This window comes from Octopus bimaculoides, chromosome 8 (assembly GCF_001194135.2).
Source record: "Octopus bimaculoides isolate UCB-OBI-ISO-001 chromosome 8, ASM119413v2, whole genome shotgun sequence".
In the NCBI taxonomy this organism is placed as follows: domain Eukaryota; kingdom Metazoa; phylum Mollusca; class Cephalopoda; order Octopoda; family Octopodidae; genus Octopus; species Octopus bimaculoides.
The window spans coordinates 66,632,526-66,644,018 of NC_068988.1; the positions used below are offsets into that span (position 1 = coordinate 66,632,526).

The 11,493-nt window shown below is 36.1% G+C and overlaps 1 protein-coding gene across 2 annotated transcripts in view; it reads left to right on the top strand.

Annotated features, from left to right (window-relative positions):
- The window catches only part of LOC106867807 (atrial natriuretic peptide receptor 1), an 822,997-nt gene that overhangs the window by 793,354 nt on the left and 18,150 nt on the right, over positions 1-11,493 (top strand). The gene's annotated exons all lie outside the window — the stretch shown is intronic.

Genomic DNA, 11,493 nt, shown 5'->3' on the forward strand with positions numbered 1-11,493 from the left:
ATTACATTTAATTATTTAAGTAACGTCTCTATGATAAAAGGTGTTTTGAGTAAAGTTCTTTGCTGGGGAGTCTTTTTTTAAATTTAGCAACAATGCAGATGTGTCCATGTAGTAAGAAGTTTACTTCCCAACAACATGGTTCTGAGTTCAGTCCCACTATGTGGCACTTTTGGCAGGTATTTTCTGCTATTGCTCCAGGCTGACCAAAGCCTTATGAATGAATTTGGCAGACAGAAACTGAAAGAAGCCTATTGTATATGTATGTATATCTATCTATGTGTGTCTTTGTATGTCTCCCACCACTGCTTGACAACTGTGACAACTGGTGCTGGTTTGTTTATGTCCCTATAACTTAGCAGTTTCAAAAGATATCCATAGAATAAGTATCAAGCTTTAAAGAAAAAAATAGGAGCCGCAGTTGATTTGTTCAACTAAAACCCTATAAGGCAATGCCCCAACATGGCCACAATCCAACAACTGACACAAGTAAAATATAAGCAATAAAGATGATTATTTATATTACATTTAATGTCATATCACTCTTTGTGGACAATACAGTCATGGGTTGCATGTATCAGTTCCTGATTCTCTACATTGCTGATGATGAAGCAATAAAGTATTTTTTAAATATTCTGAGAGCAGAGAAAGTAGGACCAATCTGATTAGTTTCTAGCTCGTTTATCTCCTTCAGGATCAGAGATTAACTCTGGTTTAACAGGGTTTAATGAATGAGAAATCAAACTCTTCCTGGCTATGACACCAGTCCTTTGTAGTAAACATCTCAAAATCTTCTTATTACACTGACAGATGAATAGGGAAGTGTAGTTTCTTTATTTAATAAATACATAATGAAGTAGCACAAATCATTTGAGCTGAAAACTTGGTAGTCCAATAGTATATTCACTTTTAGGGATGTAACTGATGAAGAACTGTACCTCCACATGGTATGAAACATCCACTCTACCATGCTAGGTGAGTGGGATGAATAAATATGTGAGCCTCCTCATAATATAATGTGCCTCTCTATGATATAACAACACCAGCCCCTAATAACAATTACCAGCCCCTAATAACAACATCATCCTTCAGCAGTGATTACCCATGCTTCCCAATGATATAACAACACCAGCACTTAATGATGATTACCTGTGCCTCCCTATGGTATAACAACACCTGCCGCCCAATTATGATTACCTGTGCCTCCCCATAGTATAATAACACCAGCCTCCGGTGGTGATTATCTGTACTTTTCCATGCATAAGAACACTAGCCTTAATGATGATTACCTATGTCTCCCCATGGTATAACAATAACAGCCCTCAACTGTGTTTACCTGTGCCTTCCCATTGTATGACAATGTCAGCCCCAATTGTGATTACCTTAACCATCCCATGGTATAACAACACCAGTCCCCAATGGTGATTACCTGTGCCTCCCCATAATATGTTAGCCCTCAACTGTGATTACCTGTGCTTCCCTATGTATGACAATACCAGCTCACAATGGTGATTACCTGTGCCTCTCCATAGTGTGACCATACCATCCCGCAATGGTGATTACCTGTGCCTCCCCATGGTATAACAACCCTATCCAGCTCTCAGTTGTGATTACTGGTGCCTTCCCATGTTATAACAACACTAGCTCTAAATGAGGATAACCTGTGCCTCCCCATGGTATAACATCACCAGACCCAATGGTAAATACCTTTGCCACCCCATGCTATAATACACAACCACCAGCAACCAATCATGTAGTACCAACTTCTTGCACTATAACTAACACTCTCTTCTCTATTTTAATCAATGTTTAACAAATCAATATCACCATGGAAACACTGCTAGGGATAGTGAAGCTATTTAATTAGTTGAGGAGATAGACTCTAAACTAAGTTCTAAACACTAAACTATTAAATAAATAAAAAAATTTAATTAATGAAAACAAAACTAAAACATTTTACAATTAGTAGAACTGTCTGTTCATTGTCTAATGACAGAATTATACAAATGTGACTGCATTAAACTCTCAATTGACTATTGTTGGTTCATTAGAAGTTTCATTTCCACCAGTGATGCTTTTAAAACAACATTTACACTGGCTGCATATTTGTCTAAACAACTGATACCAACATTTATTCTGCCTTTGTTTTTAAATCATAACCTAACTGATATTATTGTTTTAGTTTCAGTACAGTCTACTGAATGACCACGGAAGGTGGTTCTTGCAATCAGTCATCTAGGTCCATGCTAAGTGTCTATTTTAAGTGCTTGTGATGGTCATCTAATCTGCATTATGGTCAGGGTTCTGTGGTAATTTAATTTGACCTGAAGTCAATGTATACTTAATTGTCATCTAATTTAACCTGAGATCAATATATATTCAATGATTGTTTATGAATGACCTGACTATGACAATTAACTGCATTTGGTACTGGGGCCCTAGTTCAAGAGTTCCAGGAATTTGAGGAGTGTGGAACCACTTTATAATCACTATTGTTCCTAAGTTTCATCTGATCTAAAGTTGTAATACTTGTCGGGGTCCCAACTATGGGTTAATTAGCATGTTATGGAAGAAAGTCCAAGCACAAACCATCACTCACTTGCGAGTGCTTTGAGAAAGAAAAGGGTTAGGAAAGAAACTGAGTTCCTCAGGTGGTCTGGGACCCTCTTTGACATCTTTATAGCAACTCCAAGTTAAGTAAAACTTTCCAGACCTGTAATGCTATTTATCTAGGAGAAGATTACTCCAATGTAAACCCTACAGTTTGCTAGTCATTGTAGCCATCTTAGCTTGCTGAGCTACTGTGGTCAGACTTCCAAGTCCTGGGGTGGGATCGTCTTGCACACATGGACTCTCAGTTTAAAATTACAAAGTGCAGGCAGGAAGAAAAGCCCAGTGAAATCAAGGATCAGTTTTACATAACCTCTTGAGGGCATGTTACCTTTCCTCATAATCTTCAGACATGAAGAAAGTACTGTCATCTTTAGTTTAGTCAGAGGTCAGTGTAGTTTATTTATTAGTCATATATTTTAACTTGACTATAGGATATCTAGTGCGGAGGTGTGTGGCCTCTTGGTTAGGATGTTGGACCCCGATCATAAGATTATAGTTTCAGTTCCTGAACTGAGTGACACATTATGTTCTTGAGCAAAACACTTCATTTCATGTAGCTCCAGTTGACTCAGCAGGCAAAAATGAATGATCATGTGACAGAGTGGCATCCTATCCAAGGGATAAATATATATATGCCATAGAAACCAGGAGACTGGCCCTTACGTGTGGTTTATAATATATCTAATAGAAATTTTGTCTGAATATGATATACTTAGTAGAAGTAAAGTAATGGTTAAAGAGATAATATATTGGATAATGGTCAGTTTAAAGGCCATCCTCTAATGAACTATACTTAGTAAAACAGTAACAACCATCAACTAGGTTAAAAATCTTCTTGGAGTCACCTTCATTTTATATCTATCTTGTGTGACTGAAAAATAACAACCACATCCAACTAAATAAACATGGAAGTCTACCCATGATCCCTTATCAGAAATGAAGAATTCCCTCAAATCACATCCCTGCTATCATAATATCCATAAAGACAGGATGATCTTTATATGTCTGTTTAATCAGGATTGTTTAGAAATAAGATAATACTGTGTAACATGATTTTTGTCCTTGAGTAGCTCCTGTATTGTTTTATCTGCTCAACTTTAGAAAGTATGAAAGGTAACTATTTCTTTCAAACTTAGCGTTTGTTACATTTATTCAAACCCAAAAAATCTCTCTCAACATATGGCTATAATGCTTCTCCACTACTCCTATTCGTGATCAGAGATGCATATATTGTCATCCACTAAGGGGTATGCTCCAATGGTTATGGTTAAACAACTGACAAGCAAATCTGTGGTATTGAGCAGAATATTTGCTATAATGATATTTCTGCTTCAGCAACTCAGTGCTGAATCTGTCAGAAATGTAATGGAAAATATGTCAGTTTTAAAACATTGGTGTCCAGGTCACAAAAGCAAAGATTGAATGAAAGGATTCCTAGTTGTTTCCTTTGATTTCTAAATAGAAGCAAATAGGGAATAACGCTTACTGACCAAAGACAAAAAAAAATTTAAATTTTATTACACAGGGTTAGCAACAAGTTTAACCACAGATGTCCACAAAAGACATCTACATTAAGGGAAAAACATTTTCCAGCAAAGCACACCAGCTTTTGGAAATATTTGGTCAATAACAGGATATTCTTCAATGAAATAGAAATATTGCTTTACCACTGTTATAATTGCTTCTACAATTGCCCCAAGGCCTGAAATATAGAGAGCCGGGTTAATTTGATTACAATGATCCCAGTGTCTAACTAATACTTATTTTATCAACCTCAAAAGGATGGAAAGCAAACTTGACCTCAGCAGAATTTGAACTCAGAATGTAGAGCCAGAAGAAATGTGACAATGCATTTTGCCTGGTATGCTGACAACTGTCAATTCTGTCACAGCACTGCATTTATCACCCCCTATCATAAAACTGGCAAGTGAGCCTTGACATAGTCATTCACTTGCTAGAAATAGCAACCGTTTCTTCAAAATACGCAAACAGCTAAAAACAAAGAAGGGCATACCAGATATGTTCCTAAAAGAACAAAAAGAGAAAAATGGAATGGTCTTGGTTTTGATCATACGTTTATTTACACAGGCCCCACCTGGAGCTTAAGTACTGCTACTACCACTGCATTACTGCTATTGCTGCTGCTACTGCTGCTGCTGCTGCTGCTGCTGCTACTAATACTACTACTACTACTAATGTCAGCAATAATGTCATTGATTTAGTGTCTTACAATTAACTCTCTTACCTGCACCTTTATTAATATTAGCTCTGTTCCTGGTAACCGATTAAACAGCTATTATCTAGATATGTATGAACAAGACTGTGAATTTATGCTTTCTTGTCACCATAAATTATAGATTGGCTGGTTCTAAAGGGGTTAACCTTAAAACTTTTATATTCAGTATTGTTTCAAACCACCTTTGATCTTTCTTACCCAATTTGTAACTGTCAACTTGGCAGCATTTATTTGTGTTTCACTTGTTTTAATCTTCAGTAACACAATGGCTGACCTAATTCTCACTAAATTATGGCTTGAGTAAAATGGTGGCTCTGTAAATATACACCAACTAAATGCAAAGAATATACTCAGTTTTATTAATCAGTGCAATGTTTGCTTTGCCAAACCTTTTATGCAAATATTATTGAATGTAAAAGACGATTAAAGTGTCTCGTTAACTTGATGGATAGACATTTGGATAGTGATTGCAATCAACATATTTAACCTGATTTCTGAATGAATCTGAAAATGAAGTCCATAATTTTCATTTCTGTTTCAAAAATAAAAAATGAGATCAAATATTTAATATATAGTATTGATGAGATCAATATCAAATTAAACCGTTTGGAATTAACAGTTTTTACTCTGTCAAGAATTCTACAAATAGTAGTAAAATCTCTGAGAATTTAGCTTGTGTATTCATGAGAACTTCAAACTGATCAGAGGCAATGTGGCATCTAAATATATTTATTTGATCCTCTCACTCCTGTTTCAGCTCTCGTTCTTCTGGAATGTTCAGATAGTGCTATATATTTTCTCATAAATTGGTTAATATATTCCTGGAAGTAGTATTTAGGTCAAAGATGCTATAGTACCTCCACATTTACAAAACATAATTATCTTAACTATAATATTTTTCCAATAACATATATATATATTTCTAATCTAGATAAGTTTACATGCCATGGGAAAATGAGGTTATTGACATTTAGAGAAAAGCAATTTTTTAAATGATTTCTCTTCATCGAAGGGTTTTAATTAAACTATTAATAATCTTGTCTCCCAACAGCTTAAAACTTATCAAAATTTGGAAACTTTGCTTAGTAATTTTAGTCACCACTGACTGCTGCAAGTTTCTTTAGACATTGTTTTTTTTTTATTTACTAAATGCTGGAATCTGTCCTAGTTTTATTACAGTCAAGTAGATACATAACACTCAATGAGTGAGATATTCATAAATAATTTGGCTTCAAGAAACATCACAGGATCAAGACACTACTGAATCTATGAATAATTCAAAGAATACTACTATTAATAAAAATAGTAGTTGATTAATAATTCTATTGATTGACCTCTGCATCTCCTAATGCCATCAGCCTTATTAGACAACAGGGACCTTTTTGTCACCACTAAACTCAACCTTTATAAAGTAGCAGCAAAATCTCCCTATATCTTACAAAAAAACATATGGATGCTGAATAATATGATACACTATGATAATAAGATACACTATGCCTGGAAAAAGCATGAAGGCCTTTGATCATAAGTCTGTTGGTTCAGGGCTGATCTAAGGCTGCACACCAGCAGTCAACCATGATATATATATATATATATATATATATATACACACACACATATATATACATATTAGAAATGGGGAAGACCAGTTTATGGGATTACCTTAAGTTTTCTCGTCCATAAAGGGTTTAGCTTTATGGCGTATCGTCAGATTCCAAAAACCTGTTGGCCCATGACCTCTTAGAAGTATGGGCGGGGAAATGCCTCACTACCCAAAGGTAACAATTGGGGATTATCTCCCTTTGCTATTGGCTATCGACTACCAGCTGTGCCACCATCTTGTGGGCTCTGAAATGCTAGCAGGAACCTCCCAGAAGTCGATAGCCAATAGCAAAGGGAGATAATCCCCAATTGTTACATTTGAATGGTGAGGCATTTCCCCCTCCATATTTTTAGGTGGTCATAGACCAACAGGTTTTTGGGATGTGATGATATGCCATAAACCTGAATGCTTTATGGATAGGAAACCTAAGGTAATCCCATGAACTGGCCTTCTCCATTTTTAATATATACTGCCCTACATCTTAGAGTGTGCTTCTTCTTTTGGATTTATCTTTTTTACAAACGATATATATATATATATTTTATATATATATATATAAAGACAACAGTGTCTTGACATTCTCTGGTTTCAGTCATGCTTCAAAGTTGTTGAGTATTTTGCCATCTGATATAATGCATGTTCAATATCTGTTACTGTTATGTGATGTAATTTTACATCTATTATCTAGTATGTTGTTGTTGTGGTTGCTGTTGTTATCATTCACAGTAGAATAGATGCTTTTACTTCCTAATTGCTGGCTGCAGATATTCATAATAGTTTTTCTGTTTTTCCATCTGCTTCCATAGTGACAAAGTAGTAGGTGACAGTATCTACGACAATCAAATGACAGATGGAGATAGATTCTCATTTCATTATGTTAAATGGATCGAATTCAATTAGAAGTGATCCTCTATGTAGTCACTCAACTATTTCGTTTTTTTAATTAATAATCTGATGTCAAGTGAGCATGTCCATATCCTTTGTAGATGCTCCCAGATCAGTAAGGCTGATATAGTTGATGCTCAGTTTCAACATCTGCTGGAAAAATTTAAGTGTGGAGAGAATTGGAGGGACTGGTTCGAATACATGCAACAGAATTGAATTTTCTAAAGGCAGCCGAGAAACATATCATGTCAAATTGGACAACGTTAATCAATGGTGCCATCTTTAAAAAGGAAGAATACATTAGATACTGTCATCCTTGATACATAATATCACAATAAATGTAAGACGGTAATAGCTGAAGCTCCTTTTACTGTGGTTCTGTTATATCACAACTGACCAGTAGTTAAGCAAAGATTAAAACTGACCAAAGATTTCATATATAGTGTGTTGGCACTCCGTCGAGGGTTCCAGTTGATCCGATCAACGGAACAGCCGGCTCGTGAAATTAACGTGCAAGTGGCTGAGCACTCCACAGACACGTGTACCCTTAATGTAGTTCTCAGGGATATTTGGCATGACACAGCATGACAAGGCTGACCCTTTGAATTACAGGCACAACAGAAACAGGAAATAAGAGTGAGAGAAAGTTGTGGTGAAAGAGTACAGCAGGGTTCGCCACCATCCCCTGCCAGAAGCCTTGTGGAGCTTTAGGTGTTTTCGCTCAATAGACACTCACAATGTCCAGTCTGGGAATCAAAACCCCGATCCTATGACCGCGAGTCCACTGCCCTAACCACTGAGCCATTGCACCTCCACTCAAAAATAGTAACAGTACTGTTACTGAATCAGTATCATCCTGTTGTATAGTGACAATACTGTTACTATATCATTGTCTATCATCATATTATATAGAGATAATACTGTTACTAAAATGGTGTTATCCTGTAATATAGCAACAATACTGTTAGTAAAAGTATCAGTGAATAGTAACAAAATGTTTATGACAGTGTTATGTTTATGAATTTGTCTTGCAGGGTTCCTGATGTGAAATCATCTATTGAAGTTGATATTGTTATATTTCGGGATGGTCACTTTTTGTATTTTCTTGCCAAAATGAACTAAACAAAACATGAGATGGAGAGTCATTGAAGAGGTCACAGGATGTATGATGAAAAATTTCCAAACAATTGACATAAAATAAGAACAATACTAAATCTGAAGTGAAGAATGAATATATAGTGTGTGTGTGTGTGTTTATTTGGGCAAGAAAAAGATTATCATTCTGAAATATAACATTTATTACAACATTGTCTATCATCCTGTTATATAGCAACAGTAATGTCATTCTGTTGAATAGCGACTTTACTGACATTACAATATTTCCTATTTTCCTGTTGTATAGTGACAGTACTATCACTAAAAGAGTCTCATTCTGATGCATAGTGAGAATACTGTAACTAAAAGATTGTCTAAGATTCTGTTGTATAGCAACAGTGATGTTATAACAACTTTGTCTATCATCCTATTGAATAGCAAAAGTACTATAACTAGAACATTATCTGCTAATCTGTGATATAGTAACCGTATTGTTACTAAAACAGTATCTTTTATCCTGTTGCATAGTGATTGTACTACTACTATATTAGTGTCATTCTGTTGCATGGTGATACTACAGTATCTACTGTCCTGCTATATCCATACTACAGAACCGCTGAGTGTCCATTGACGCTTGACATTAAATTCCAATGAAGAATATCAATAAAATTTGCTGAAAATACTTTCTCTATTAATTCAAGAAAATAACATTCATTCATTGATTCTTCTCAGTTCTGAAGAAGAAAATATCCAATATTTTCAGTCTTATTAAGATGTTGTGACTGAAACCTCAAGAGGAATCACAATGGGCTGGTAAATGAAGTGTCTTAATTCTAAACAAGTTGGTTTTCATTAACCTTGAGCTAGTCAGTAGTTTGTGTTGCCATCTTAGAATGTCAACGATTTAATTTGATGGCCCAATCAATAGTAATCTTTTTATCTACTGGTATAAGCTTAAGTATTTAACTGCAACGATCACAGAGAGTAAAAAGACTTAATAAAATCTAATATAAAATATAGATCCTATGAGTGGATGAGTATCAGAACTGTTCATGTCTTTCAAAATGTTTTGTGATATTTTGTTAAAGCTCTTTATCCCTTTTAGCTACCTGATATGGTTCTTTGCTTCCTCTGTTTTCCATTCATTTCAAACCCATTTTTTAATCTTTTAGTCTAGAGGAGTAGCATTTTGTATAACCCCAGTCCAACAAAGCCTTGTAAGTGGATTTGGTTGACAGAAACTGAAAGAAACACAGTGTATGTATGTATGAATGTATGAATGTATATATGTTTGTATGTATTATGTATGTATGTATTATGTATGTATGTATGCATGCATTCATGCATATACATACATACATACATGCATACATACATACATACAAACATACATACATACATAATCATTTGTAGGATTCATTAGAATCTAGGCATTTTAATATTCATGATGCCAACAAATGGTCGAGTCTCACACAAACAAGGACATATCATAGATATATAACTCTTTAACTCTTTAACTTGTTCCAGCTTTAAGGCTGTGGTCATGCTGGGGCACCACTGTTATATACATACGTGCATATATTCGAATGCACATACATACACACACACACACACTTATGCGTATGTGTGTGTTTGTGTATGTGTGTGAATGTGTATGTGTGTGAATGTGTATGTGTTACTGTCTCCCTGCCTTGACACTGCATGGTTGTTGTAAACAAGTGTCACTGACATACAGTTGCTGTCTTTCATTTACAATCTTTCATGGAAACATATCTGGTCATAGAAAAATATCTCAAATGCTGTACCGACTGCCACATGTCCTTCAAGCGCTTCTCTGCTTGGGCTGACGTTGGGTTATCTAATCTTACCCTTTTCTGCTAATACAATAATAAGTGATACTCCTTATTGTTGCTTCCTCTTCATGAGGGACCCTGATTAGATCTGACTTGGCTAAGCAGTGATGGTGTCTCAGAACAAATTCCTGTTGTCTTCCACTACTAAATCAATCCAGCAAACAATGGTTTGCTTTGTAGTTTGCGATAGTTGGTCTTATTGTTATTGTGCAGTAACTATTATCGCCATTGCTACCGTTGCTATTATTCCTGTAACTGCTGTTTTCATAGTTGTTGTGGTCATTATTGTTGTGGTGGTTTTGTTCTTGTTATTGTTGTCACGTGGTTGTGTTTGCTTGTTGGCAGAGTGGAAAAGGATAAAGAACACTAACAAACAATTAACAGAAGCTTTATTTACTGCGATGCTTTCTGTGTTGGTCATAAAATGACAAATAGAAACAACAATTTGTACACATTGAGAGAAACAAACACTGGGATCTACAACAGAATAGCTGGTACATATCAATCTCTGGCTTGGCCATCACAACTGGGAAAATATCATGCTCAGTTCATGATGGGAAATCTGTACTTTCAATCTGCATGGCTGGAGAAATGGAAAAAATGTGGATGAAATTGTTAAAGTAACTGCCTCGGTATTCTGAAGTTACTGCTAAAAAATTAGACTTTTTATAAGACTCATTAGAAGGTTCTAGAAAGTCAGATCATACGATGGCTCAATTCTTATTTGTCAGTTTATCGGCTGACCATGTGAAACAATGGTGATCCCAGTGTGGCATTTGCATGGCCATCTTGATATTCAGTTTCATATCTACTATAGTGTTATCAGTGGAGGCGCAATGGCCCAGTGGTTAGGGCAGCGGACTCGCAGTCATAGGATCACGGTTTTGATTCCCAGACCAGGCGTTGTGAGTGTTTATTGAGCGAAAACACCTAAAGCTCCACGAGGCTCCGGCAGGGGATGGTGGCAAACCCTGCTGTACTCTTTCACCACAACTTTCTCTCACTCTTACTTCCTGTGTCTGTTGTGCCTGTAATTCAAAAGGTCAGCCTTGTCACACTGTGTCACGCTGAATATCTCCGAGAACTATATTAAGGGTACACGTGTCTGTGGAGTGCTCAGCCACTTGCATGTTGTTAATTTCACGAGCCGGCTGTTCCGTTGATCGGATCAACTGGAACCCTCGACGTCGTAAGCGACGGAGTGCCAACCA